We start from the raw sequence: 14,238 nt of genomic DNA, 5'->3' as shown, positions 1-14,238 counted from the left end.
AGGTCTAGCTAAGGCCCAGGTGACAGCAGACATCATTTTAATTCCTCCATAACACAGACAGACAGACACACACACACACACACACACCTGACTGACACAGTGTTGCTCCGGAAAGATGCTACACCAGGGTCTAGGGGGCATTGTGAAGGAATCAAAATGGCAGGCGCCGGACATGCCAGCTCTTGCTGGCTGGAGTGGTGTTTTTGCTACTGCTGAACCTGTGAGGGAAAGTCACCATGCTGCATTGCCACTGAAGTAAGGGGGAGATTTGGAGCACCGCTTGCCAATCCTAGAGCTGGCCCTGCACGAAGGAGACAGCCATCTCATTATTTATCCCTAACGTCTGATATTAAGAGGTAACTCAAGCACCAGGGTTCCAATTCCTGAAATACTTTGCCTTTGTCATCATTTTGGCTCCAGCATCTCAGATACCACCTTGTTGGATGTTCTACTGGGCACTTGATGTAATGCTGAGAACTCTCAGGGAGCTTAGCTGAAATTAAAAATGCATTCTCAGCGTGAAGGAAGATGGATTTCTCACCCACCACTGACAGCTGATTCTAAATTAGCCATGGAAAGGTGAATTTTGAAGCCGCCACACAATTATCCGTTGCCCGAAGCAACTTGTGGAGGAAGAAGGACATTATGACAATTCGCCATGCCTGCTCAGAAACCTGTTTTAAAGGTAGCAATGTTTCTCTCCCAACACCCACTGCTGAGAAGGGATAAGCTGATCCAAGGGAAATGTGCAAGGTGGGAGATATGAAGCCAGACACAAGGCAGGTAAGCGAGGCGGTCAGACACATTGCGAAGGACAGCAGTCAAATCCACCCGAAACGGCGTCCTCAATACTTGAGCACAATTCCTGTTTTAGTCATTAAGTTCTCGGAAAATGGTTGCTATGGGTTAATACCTCCCAAGCAACTCAGTGCCTCACAGACACTTCATCCTAGGCTGGCCTCTGAATTGAAATAGGGATTAATAAGCACACAGCTGGATTTATAATGCTTTTCAACTCCTGGTTCCAAGACAGTTGAATGAGCCATGATAGCCACTCTGTACTAGGGTGACAGTCATAAAAACGAGGGCAGGGCTCCTGCATCTTTAACAGTTGTAAGGAAAAAGGAATTTCAGCAGGGGTCATTTGTATGCATGCAACACCTGGTGAAATTCCCACTTCATCACAACTGTTTGTATCTGGTGAAGAAGGCAGGGCTCCTGCAGCTTTAACTGTTGTGATGAAGAGGGAATTTTACCAAGTGTTGCATACATACAAATGGCACCTACTAAAATTCTCTTTTCTACACCTCTGTTAAAGATGCAGGAGCCCTGTCCTCCTTTTCATAGGGTCACCCTACTCTGTACGATACTGTGAAAGAGGAAGAGGAGAATTCCCCCTCCCAACTGTGGGAGCACCTAACTATGTGCTACATTAATAAGCACCGCAAATATGAGCGTAAAGGCACAAATGCAGAACCAAAACGACAAGGCAGGTCATCTCTGGAATGATGGCTATAATTGTGGGGTTGGTGTGGTTTTTCTCCTCCAAGCAGGCGTTAAAAGTATATAATTTCTGCATGTTTTTGTAATAGAGGAATCCACTGCAGCATCTGTCGTGAGTAGTTTACTACAGGATCACTCCTTCTAATACTGAACTCAAGTGACAACTGCCAAAAAGTGCATGCAACTGGGCAGGTGGAAGAAGACTTCCCCCAGAGGATTCCCTCTTTGAAGTGTGAGCTGTGGTGCAAATCAGGAGAGGGGTTCCCACAAAATCAGGCAGAGGAACCTTTCACAATAGGAACCCTTCTGTCAACAGAAAGCAGGCCATGGCTCAAACCCAATAACATTAATGATCATATTAACTAACATGCAGATTGGCTAGCAAAGCATTATTTAAGCAACTGTCAGGGCAACCATCTTTTCCCCCCAGAATGCCCCGGAAACAATGCTATGACGTCTTCTAGCATCGTTCATTCTCCATAGAGGACGCAGCCGGGCTGCTAATGTTTATTGGAACTCTACTGCTTCTTGTAGCAGTGGCAAACCCTAGTTAAGAGAAAGTTCATCGCATCTTTCTCCTGCCTCATATCTGTTAACACTGCCTCATATCTATTATAAGTTTCCCTCCTCACCCCCCTCAAATTAAAAAAATCTCTCACCCCCTGAAGATGATAAAAATCTGGTGTGGAGGGGGATTTTCACCCCAGCCAAAGGCCAGGTGTTAAACCTGGGCAGAATACTCTGCTCAGCACTAATTTGAATTTAGTTTCAGCAGGTTAGATATCATTGTGGTTCCATCTGTGAAAGAAAAAGAACAACCAGAGTTTCTGAACTGAAAGTTGGATGAGATATGGAAATACAACTAATTGTGTATCTTGGTGGAATGGTTGTTTCAGGCACCTGTGGGTAGTGGGAAGAGAGACAGAAGAAGTCATAGGTCAGTCCTGGAGCTACTGCCTGACCTATGCAAAAAGGTCCCAGGTTCAGTCCGTCAAATCCTTAGTTAAAAAGGATCTTTGATAGCAAGGCTGAGAAGGACCTTGGCCTGGAGGCTTAAAGAGCTGCAGCTACTTAGGTTAGACAATGCTGGTCTGACTCGGAATAAGGCAAGTTAATATCCAATGAAAATATTATAAAGCGCCATCACTCTGTGGGAGAACAGCTGGTTTGCATGGAAATGGTCTCAAGTTCAATCCTCAGCATCTCCACTGAAAGAAGAAATGAGAAACTGTCCTAATTTTAAATATTTTGTCTTGCCAAATGCTGAGACTGCACAAGTCCTCTCATGCTACTCTGTTTTATTTATGAGAGGGGAAATCTTGGGGCAGGGCCGTGAAGTAACCAGGTTAAGGTTCACGGGGCAATTTGAAGGGTTGGTTTTAACTTTGAAAGCCCTTTCTACACCAGGGAAATGGAGGGATCGTCCCTGCCTGCTCCCGGGATCCCGTGTGGCATTTGGCTGCACAGGAACGATCCCGGGATATAGGGCTGGTGTGGACATGCCCTTTGAAAGCCCTTAACTGCCTGGGACCAGCTTACTTGACAGATCAAATTCTTCTGTGTATCTCTACCTGGACATTAATTTCCTCTTCAGAGGCTCTGCCAAGTGAACTGAGGCAAGTGGCTACTAGGGAGAGGGCTTCTCAATGGTGGCACCCAGCCATGGAATACCCTCCCCACAAAGGCTCTCCTGGCACCTTGCTTATAATTCTGGCACCAGGAGTTTATTTATAAAATTGATATGTAAATTATCAAGATAATATTCAGCCATTATAAATTTTGGTTATATAAATTTCTGTAAAAATTATATCCTTTAATCCAACAACAACTCTACAAAAGATGCCTACGGTAAATGTGTACACAGGTATAATGGCACTAATTCACCTGGGCCAGGGATGCCTCTATTCATAAACACCACTTTAAAAAGAACCAGGAAGAGTCTCAATCCATCCTTCAGAGCTCCTAGGTCTTCCTCCCTCAGGATTCCCACACAGTGTTACAAAAACTGCCTTTATAAACCTCAGCAAATTATTATCCTATGGAGGCATGCTGGGAGTTGTAGGGCTTTTTTCTGTCTAAACCTCCATAGGATTGCATGCTAAGTTGCTTCTTAAATAGATTTCCCACTCTCTCAGATGTTACCCCGTTGTAACATCACCAGTGTTTTATTCAAGGGTGTGTGTGCTGTCCCATTGCCACCCTTATTGGTACTTTTGGTATTTTATTTATTTAATATATTTAAATATATCTTGCCTTTTTTTCCCTGCAAGGAACCCAAGACGGCTTACATAATCCTCCTCATCTCCATTTTATCTGCACAACAACCCTGCGAGGTAAGTTAGGCTGAGAGTCAGTGACTGGCCCAAAGTCACCCAGAGAGCTTCAAGGCCGAGTGGCAATTTGAACCTGAATCTTCCAGATCCCAGTCCAACCCTCCAACCACACGGGCTTCAGTATTAAACTGAAGTAGTTGCCATTGTAATTGCCAATGCCAAATGTATCACCTCAGAGATGCAGGGAGAGAGCAGTGCCACCACTGGCAGCCAATGAATGTAATGGCTGATGACGGCTTTCGGTTTAATACTAGATGTACCATTATTATTTATTTATTGCATTTTTATACCGCCCAATAGCCGAAGCTCTTTACTTTTTCTCTCCTCTCTCTCTCTGTCCTCTGCCTTCCTCAAGGGGTTGTTGGTATTGCCAACTCACCACAGCTCAAGGAAAGGGTCAGTACAAGACTTCTGATCAGAAACCAGTTGGTATAAAAAAAAATGGGGGAAGCAGAGAAGAAAATGTTGGCCAAAAAAAAAGGTACAGGTTATTTATTGTGACTTTGTCACTTCCTCACATTACTTTCTGTAGCACATCACACAAAATCTGCCTGTTTGGATTCATCCTTGTTCTCCTTGCCCTTTTAGCACTTCCTCCGTCACTTCCTGTAAAATTGGCACAAGAATCAGAGAAGCACATGAAGTATCCTCAAGTTTGCCTTTTGATCCAGGCTCTGAGAGGAACTGTTCTGTTTGCTGCTTTGCCAAAATGCAACAATCTGTTTGCTATGTTGGTTTGTCCTTATGGAAACAGATTTAACACGATCCTGAAAGAAGAAGTGGGCATGAGATGAACTTCTCTTAGATTTGGCTCCTGTTTAAACTAAATTTCCTTCCACCCTGTTTTTTTCTGACAGAAGAGAACTCAGGGCCAATATAAGAACAAAGCACTTCCCCCCACTTGCAACAGCTGTGGCTTGTCTTTTCTACTGACCCTTGCAGTAAAGTTTGGATGAGTAAAAGCTTTCAAATAAAATTGTTATTTGAGTTTTAATGTTTTGAGTAAGATTTTGAGATCTCAAACCTACAAAGGGCTGGAATTTGGTACATCTGATTTCTCTTCCACATTCCATTTCACATTTGTTACATTCATATGTGGCACATAAGGCTCAAAGATGCTTTAATATTTACGGGGCAGGATGGCAAATCCCTCCCACCCCAGGAGTCTACTAGGGTTAGGGTTAAGGTTGGGGTCATCCCTCATCAATGATAGGAGAAAATAGGGGAGATTCTTGTCCACTTCTCAAGCCTTCAGTAATCTCCTGACACCCAAATATCAGCAATGAATGTGTTTTCCAAATGTGTTTGGAAATGGTGTTCCAGAGATACTCCAAGGTGCCATCAAGGAAAAGATTGTTTGTCTGCAGCCAACTAATTTTGTGGGAAACCCATAGTTTAATGGTAGAGCCTGAAGGACTCACGTTCAATCCTTGGCATCCCCAGGTAGGGCTAGAAAGGAATCCTGCCTAATCCTAGAAAGCTGCTCCCAGTCAGTGTCAACAATACTGGGGTAGATGGACCAAAGGCAACTCCCTATGTTCCTAACTGCCCCAATTCACTAAGACATACTAAGAGAAGGGCCTTGGGAAAAGATGGTGCATTTTTTTAGGAACCTCAGTCCCAAGCTATGTAGGTCCCAAGCTCTACCACATCACCAACCGCACAAGATCCTTCACTCCTCTGTATGCTCCTCAGAGGCCTCCCAGTGATGCCTGAGTGCATGGCTGCAAGCCAAGGAACTTTCATGTAGCTGAATAGGAAGGCACAACACATGGCACATCTAGCTAAAAGGATCAGGTTGTGTGGAACACCTCTGCCTGAAATCCTGGACAGCAGCTGCCAGTCAGAGTAGCGAATAGCAGGCTGTAAACCTAACTCAGCATAAGGCAGTTTCTTGTGCTCTAAGCTCCTGCTCACTCTTCGTTAAGGAATGGACTTGCTAGCTCAGCTGAGCTCCAGCCCGTTGAAGCAACATCTGTCTTGCCAAGGAGCTGTCCAAGGTCCTGCAAAATGTCTCCTTGCTGTCTGACTCTCTTTCTGGAAAAGGTATCTGTTGTTGTTTGATACCTGCTGATTAGTGCCAAGACAACTCTGGCTCCAGCTGAGACCCATCCAAGCTGGTGCACAGCACAGTCACTGCACTGCTAATTCCACTTTTAGATGGCGATGAAGTCATTCAGTTTAAGCAATAAATAAGCACCAGAAACAAAAACCCGACACAGAAATAGACCTGCCAGATGACATCTTGATCCACACCCCAGCAGCGTCTGTTTCTGTGGCCTTTTGACAGCTGGACAAATAAGCCAAAGCATACCATCATGATGAGTGCCTGTCATCTGAGGAATTTAGAAACAAACCTAACCTATGGAATTTGCACAAGGCAAGTTCCGTTGTACAGAACTCCTTAGAGCATATTCTCAAGACCATGTTGGTAAATGGTGGGTACCGGGGGTGGAGGGAACGATCTATAGAGTAACCTTCCAGCCATCTCAGCCCAAGGCAAACAAGCAATGTACATCAGCTGTCACATGCACGATTTGGCCTTCGGCATACATTTGGAAAGGTTATTTCCCCAACATTTCCAAAAAACATACTGAAAGACAAAGCTAGGAAATCCTGTTGGGCACAGATGGCCAAAAGCCAGAGGCTTTGAGTGGCATCTTTAAGGCTTACTCGTATGGACTAAATTATTGTAAGAACAGCACTTCAGAGACTTATATGGAAGCTAGTTGTAACTGCCACCAGACTCCATCCTTAATTAGAATGGGATTTGCTATCACAAGAGGTGGCGATGGCCACCAGCTTTTAGAGGGGCATTAGATGAATTCAAAGAGGATAAGGCCATCAATGGCTACTAATCATGATGGCTATATGCTATTTCCAGGAACAGAGGCAGCATGACTCTGGATACCAGTTGCTAGGGAATAATAGTGGGAGACATTATGGGAATCAGGAGGCATCCATTTGGAATCCATTTGCCACTATGGGAACTATGATGTTGGTCTATACGAGGCCTATGGTCTGATGCAGCACAGCTCTTCTTAAGTTCTTTACCCCACTTGCAGATTTACCCCTACCTGTATTTATACACAAATGGCATGTGGTGTTTTTATTCACCGCCATCAGTATTGATGGTATTTTACAGAGGTTTTATAAGCAAAAATTAGATTGATCTCTGCCCAGAACTTACACTCTATGGGGGAATAAATGACTTTTAAAGGGGGGAAATGCAGTTTATCAAATTTCACTGAATATCAAAATGTTAATTTTGCTCTCCAGTTCCCCACCCCCTGTGGATTTTACCAATATTAGCAAATTGATAGATCCCTGCTCTTTGATTTTCTCCATGCCTTCTCGCAGCCTTGGGCTACTTTTTTAAAAAAATTAATGTATAGCAAGAACATTAAGTTGTTTTCTGTTCCAATACAGCAATTCCAGAAGCATTAATAGTAGGCTGAAGAGAACACAATGTAAAATGTTACTTCATACTTTTGTGCTTTCTAATACTTTTGAGAGTTCTTCCCACAAGATACCCTCAAGCTGTTTGACAAAGGAACAAGTTACCTAGGAGAGTTTTTAGAATCGCGTTCCCTGGAGGATGTAAAGAAAAGCCAAGAAGTGCACATGGTTAATGTAATTTAGGCAGAGCCGAAAAGAGCCTATTCACATACAGTCATCTAGATTCATTAGTTTTATAAGAAAATATGAATACTTCTTATCAATTGAATCAACAATATATTTGGGGGGAAGGGTGAACCATAGGAGCTGTCTTGAAATGGTGCTGGCTTGAGGTTCACATAAAGAAAAGCAGCTGCAATTAATTATTACAGCTACTTTTAGTTACTGGTATTTAAACTTCTTTAATTTCAGGATTGTTGGATTTAAGTCTATCAGTGGCTACTACTTATGATGAACACTGTCAAGACACAGGCTTCACACACTAGGCCTTGTCGCACACAAACCCTCCTCAAGCCAAGTGCCTGGCTTGAGCAAGGTTTGTGTGTGACAAGGCCTGGTGTGTGAGGCCTGTGTCATGACAGACACGTATATTACCTCCATATAGCTCTGTATGGCAATGGCTGGGGAACATGGGCAGGAGGGTGCTATTGTGTTCATGTTGCAGACATTCAGTCTGATTCAGCAACCAGGCCAGGGTTAAGATTTTAGTACTCATTTACAAAGCCTCCTTAGTTCTTACATTTTATTTATTTATTTATTGCATTTCTATACCGCCCAATAGCCGAAGCTCTCTGGGCAGTTCACAGAGAATCTGTAGATTCAACCCTCACATTTTGCCAAAAAAAGAGCAACTTTTCACCATTTCATTTCTATCTTACATATTTATTGTCACTAACATCTACCTAGCCTTTCAACCAGTAACTCTCCTTTATTTATTTTATTCCTTGTTTATTTTTATTCCAATACATTAATGTGCCACTTGTTGGCCCTAAAAGGGTCCCCACATCACAACACATTAGAAAAAGAAAAGAAAAATGCAATAAAACTGAGAACAAAATAAAATACCAGAACAACATCAGTAACAGAAGACAAAGATTTTCCTTCACCCTTCAGGGTATGAGCGTGTGTGTGCATGTGTGTGTGGAGAGAGAGAGAGAAAGAGAGATTCAAATTATAACACAGTATGAAATTTGCCACTCCATCCTTGTTGTAACACAATTCGTTGAAGGCATTTTTAAATATTAACTTCAAAGTGCCACATTTTTTGGAAACTAACAATTGACAAACGGATTTTGCCATAGGTAATGCAGTGGGAGGGATTTAATTTTTCCTTCCTTTTGATCCTTCCTCTTGATCATTCAGATATTTACATTCAGGTATTTACAAATATTTTAAGCAATAACTTCCTGGGAGGATGGAAACCTTGTGCCCGCTGGCTTTTTTTCTTCTTTAGAGATTGCCAGAATATAAATGTGAAATAATAATTAGATTAGCATGACTGAGGTCTGAAACAATTTTGCAGAGTCTCAAACAGTAACAGCATGCTTCTAATCATAGTCAGTCAGTTTGCTGATCTGCTCCCTGCTGAGGGAGCTGCTATCTAAACAGTGACAAGGTAATATGCATGCATCTAATTTTCGATTACTATGACATTTCCTGATTTTCCTTGTTTATCAGGAGATTGCCTATCTGGTTTCTCTAATATCAGCCCCTGTTACAGTTCCCCTTGGAACCCAATGTCCATGTTCTTCTCCAGACTTCCCAATTATAGTTCCTAATTAAACTTCTTTGGCCAGTGTGTCACAGCCCAGATCCTATTCAACATTCAGATGTTCTGCCTTGATCCTGCCTCCCTTCATATCTTAGTTTCTTCTTCTTTTTTATAGCCTAAATAGACCTCGCATCCTACAAAAGTCTATGCCCGCTGTCCCCAAGCTGGTGCTCTCCAGATATGTTGGAGTACAACTCCCATCATTCCCCAATCCCAGGACTGGAAATGTTGGGAGTTGTAGTCCAACACACCTGGAGGACACTAGGCTGTGGAAAACTGCCTCATAAACAAATGATAAGGAATTAGGGAAGAAAACTGAAGTGGCCTCATATGTGGATAATGCCAGATTATTCAGGATTATAAAATCCTAATCACAGTGTGAAGAGCTCCAAAAGGATCTTTCCGAACTGGGCAACAATATAGGCAAAACAATGGTGCACAAAAATATATTGAACCAGGATTATGCATATCTGGATGCTGGATTCACACCTTGTTGGCTACACAGACTAATTTATACACTGGTTGTATTCCGCTTTTTTCCATCTGAGTGGGAAGAAGGGCATTTTATTTCTATTTCCTGTTGTTTGATTCCCATAGCAGCATTTGTAAATTGGCTGAGAGTCACATTTCTACAATAAAGTACTCAGAGCTGCTTATAAAATAACCATAAAAGCCATAGCAATATCAGTACATGTGATGTATATTATAGTGAATGCCCAAGATCTGCTGAACGTTCACATGCATGTATGTTCATAATAGTAGACAAATTCTGTGAATGTCCAAAAAGAAATATATATATTTCTTCACTCATTGGACTTACATCAATGCTAACAATCACGTTTAAGTGAGAGCCAACACTCACTGTTGCATATCTAAATTTCTGTACATTCTTGCAAAATTAATCTGAGATTGTTAACATTCACATGTGAATGTTGTTGTTCACTAAATTTCAGCCATTCACTGTCAGGTATACACTTCAGTATATGTTAGTAAGCATAATCCATAGACAAGTACCTTTGTACAAAAACATGTTGCATGCAAGTAATAATGCGTGCCATAAATTGATGGGATTTCACATTTGAATCCAAAGGTTAATAACGATTTGTTCTCTGGGTCAACTTCTTTTTTCTCTGCTTTCAACAAGTGGACGTTGCACATGCAGAAATGTTGTTCTGTTCAAGCAAAAACGTATGTGCTATCCAAAAAACCTGAATCAGCACTAGTGTGTTTCTATCAAAAATGATAGGAGTGTGCCATCCATGTTGTTGAACGGTGTAGAGAAGTGGACAGCGAGAAATTACTTTCTCTCAGAACACTAAAAATCAGTGTCACCAAATAAAATCAATTGGCAATAGATTTAGAACAGACAAAAGAAAGTTCTTTTTCACAAGACGCATAATTAAGTTATGGAACTCACTGCCACAAGATGTTGTTATGGTCTGTGGCTTCGATGGCCCAAATCAAGATGAAACAAATTCATCAGTAGCTACTCATCGTGACTAAATTAATCCTACATGTTCAGTGGCAGTGTGCCTATGGGTACCAAATACTGGGGGCAAACCATGGTTAGGGATAGGCAAACCTAGCCATTTTGATTTCTCTCAGGTTCTCATTTTTCCATTCTTAAATTCGTTTTGTCTTGAACACTGAGAAATTCTCCAGTCTTAAGTTCGGTTCATCCCAAATTTCGAGAATGGCTTTGGGTGTTGTTTTTTACACTTACATAAAATTTCATGAACATTTTTTCTGCATGTTTCTCCTAATACATGCATTTTAGGTATTATTACCTAATATACACATTTTTTGCAAGCACTTTCCCTAATATAATAGGGTTTTGAATGTTATTTCCCCCAATATATACATTTTTGTATGGATTTGGGACATGTAGAACACCATCGCAAAATTCAGAGAAGTGCAAATTTCAAAGGATAACAGAGTTTCAGTTCACATAGCGGTTTGAAAGCGTGAAATGAGAAGTGAACTAAAATGGGAAGTGAACTAATCTCTGACCTAGACTGGGTTCTGATGTGGTCAAGATGGACTTTTCTTAGGTTACTTTTTATGTGTGCAGACAAATGTGACACATAAAAATGTGAGCAATGAAAATAAGGAGTAACAAAAGATCTCTGTTCTCCTTTAAAAATGCACTCACAGATGAAAATGAACAGTGAATACTATTTGAGAAGGCACCTAAGTATAGAAGCTTGGCAAAATCCCAAAGTTGTAATCTATGCTTGGTAGCATTAATGGAATTGATGCTGTCAGCTTCTGTGAGTGGATTCCATTCTTACTCAGTGGGTGACCCAAGTCATGATGCAGTCTTGGAAAAACCTTCAGTCCATGCTTCATTTGAATCACGAGAAAATGATAGAGTGAAGAAATGTGTTGAATATCTAATGGAAGCAAATCAATATCCTCTTCTTATAACAAGGGTGGATTAAACAGTACGCTGAGGCCTCAGCTAGACCTACTGGTCTAGTGTGACGGAGGGGTGAAGATCTCGCGATAGTTTTATCGCGAGATCTCCTCTTCAGTTTACACGCAGCGCGCAACGTCCTCAGGGGGAGAGGACATCGCGCCCACCATTTTGTTTGTTTTTTTACAGACAAAGGAGCGCATGAGCGCTCGTGCACAAAAGGTAAATGTTTTTTGTTTTGTTTTTCTGCTCCCCTCACTCCACCCTCGATGGGCGCAGAGCTCCTGAGGAGCTCTGTACCCCGTGCGTGGGTCCCAGCTCCTCGCGAGGAACCGTGAGGAGCTGGGACAAACCACAACACCCGCCCACACGTTCCACAGTCTCGGGATCAGCCCAAGACCAAGGAAAAAGCAGGCCTAAAGTATAGGGCAATATCCAGGGGCAAGGGAGGGATCATCCCTCCCTGATCCCAGGATCCCCTATGCGTCATGTGAACGCACAGGGACAATCCCGGGGATTGCCCCGGAATAAAGCCCTGTCTAACTCTGGCCTAAGGAAGCTACAGAGTAGGGCCACAGCCAATTTTTGTGAACTGCCCAGAGAGCTTCAGCTATTGGGCGGTATAAAAATGTAATAAATAAATAAATGATCCACTGACTTTTTGAGCAGAGAATGGGTCCTTCCTTCTCTTTTAAAATGCCTTTCTGAAATTCAGGACTGAGTCAGATAATGTGTGCATTGCTACATTTCTAATATACTTTGACATGCAGGCTGACACAACAAAAAGTGAGATTTAAGAATCAGAGACATCCGTGACTCCACAGCAAGAATCAACATAATAATTTAGTTTGGTCTTAGCCATAATCTCAGAATGCTTTTGCAAATGATACTAAGAACATATTTTCTCCTCTAAGGATTTTTAATATGTGAATATGATAAATGTTGCATGTAATATGGGAAATGGCAATTATAAACTCAAAATATATCTTATTTTAATGATTCAATGAGCATGCATTTCCAACCCTGTGAACAGATGTGGTCTTAAAAGATGCACATTTTATGGTAACAAAGAAGCATAGTATACATGTACCCCTCCTGGGGGGCAATTTCTCTCCTGCACTAAAAATTATGGTGTGTGGCATAATTAAGAGTTGGTAAAAAAAAAAGGGGGGGCATAATTTGGATTAGCATAAAAAACAAAGCCATAGAGATGTTGAACATTTCCAAAATGCCATTTAACGGGGTGAGAGCTGTTGTGACTGTAACGCACAAGGGGTCTTAAACCAGGAACTGCGGTAGCAGGAGCCATGCGTGTTACCCTTTATATGCCTGCGGTAGCTAACCAAAGTGGGCAGCTGTAGTGTTGACATACTCCCTGCTACATTTTAGTGCCACCACTGCAGGTGGCCATAGTTAGTAGATCAGGTGGCACAAGGGTCACCTGCTCCTACAAAGCTTTCTGATTCCATACTGGTTCCACAGTCTAAGGGCGTTGCTAGACCTACCGGGTGTTCCGTCGTTGAGGAGCGGTGAAAGCGGCTTTTCCCGTTCAGCCGTGACGCCTCATGCTCCACACCTGCCTTCGATTTGTGGCGGAAGTTTGCGCCGGTTGTGCTGCTGCCGCCGCGAGAACGGTTGCGCAGCCACACCGGCCTGATTGCCGCGGCTTTTTTTTTTCGCTCGCTGCACGGTTTGCGCACGTCCGAAAGACCGCAAACTTGCGCAGCCGTCAGCGATGCCGCCGCCGGCCCTGGCGGCGGCAGCGGCGGCAGTGCCAGTGCCAGCCGAAGTGCTGCTGGTGCTGTTGAGGGTCAACATTGATGCGCTCACTTCCTGATGGGGGTCGTGGCGGGTGTCATATGACCCGAGGTCAATCGTCTGCATGGCCACTCTGTGCCTACATCTCCCATCATGCCTCTGAGGTGTCGGCGGCGATGACCGCCTCTGTGCCCTGTGCCCCATCCCAAGGAGCCAACCCACATCTGGCCGTAGCCATGGCAGCAGCCCACAAACAGCTCTGCCCTCTGCCAGCCTGGTACCCACACTAACAGGCAGCGTACAGCACCGCCATTATGCGGCCACGGTAGCTGCCCACCGCAAGGAGTCACCAGCCACTTTTCCGGTCCTCCGGTCCTGCGCAAACTGTCACTGGGGAAATAAAAAAAAAAAGCCGCTCCGCCGCGCTGCCCCAGCTGGCGGACTGCGCGCAAATGGCGGAGGCGGCTTGACCGAAGCCGCTGACCACTCCCCCTTAGCACGCCTTTTCCTGCCCAGTGCGGACCGCAGTGACCTCACATCCTCCCACACGTACTCCGAATTACCGCGGGACAGCAGGAAAAGGCGCCCTAAAACTCACTTTTTTAAAGTCGGGAGAAAGAGGCTTCACCGCGGGATAACGGCGGATCCTCGTGAACGTCATCTGGAAGCCTCGACGTGACTGCGGAAGGTAACGCGCGCTAGAGCCTCGTCTAGTAACGCCCTAAGTAACTTATTGCTTTGGTATTGACTGAGTCATCTAACAGGTTCCCAACTCACCTGCCTGTCTATAAGCTGACTTGATTGCCTGCCTACTGAACTATCACTTTCCCAGCTACACTATCTAGCTCAGCCGTTCCCAATCTGGTACCCTCCTGATGCTGAACTACAACTCCCATCAATCCCATCAGCATGGGATGCTCCCACCAACCCCAGCCAGCCTTCTCCAACCTCTGCCTTCCATCAACCCCATCCAGCTGCCGGGGATGATGGAGGTTGTA

The 14,238-nt window shown here is 43.6% G+C and overlaps 1 protein-coding gene across 2 annotated transcripts in view; it reads right to left on the bottom strand.

Moving 5' to 3' along the window:
- SLC24A4 (solute carrier family 24 member 4) overlaps positions 1–14,238 on the bottom strand; it is a 114,853-nt gene that overhangs the window by 90,857 nt on the left and 9,758 nt on the right. The gene's annotated exons all lie outside the window — the stretch shown is intronic.

This window comes from Elgaria multicarinata, chromosome 2 (assembly GCF_023053635.1).
Source record: "Elgaria multicarinata webbii isolate HBS135686 ecotype San Diego chromosome 2, rElgMul1.1.pri, whole genome shotgun sequence".
NCBI classification, from domain to species: domain Eukaryota; kingdom Metazoa; phylum Chordata; class Lepidosauria; order Squamata; family Anguidae; genus Elgaria; species Elgaria multicarinata.
This window is presented reverse-complemented; position numbering and strand designations above follow the sequence as displayed.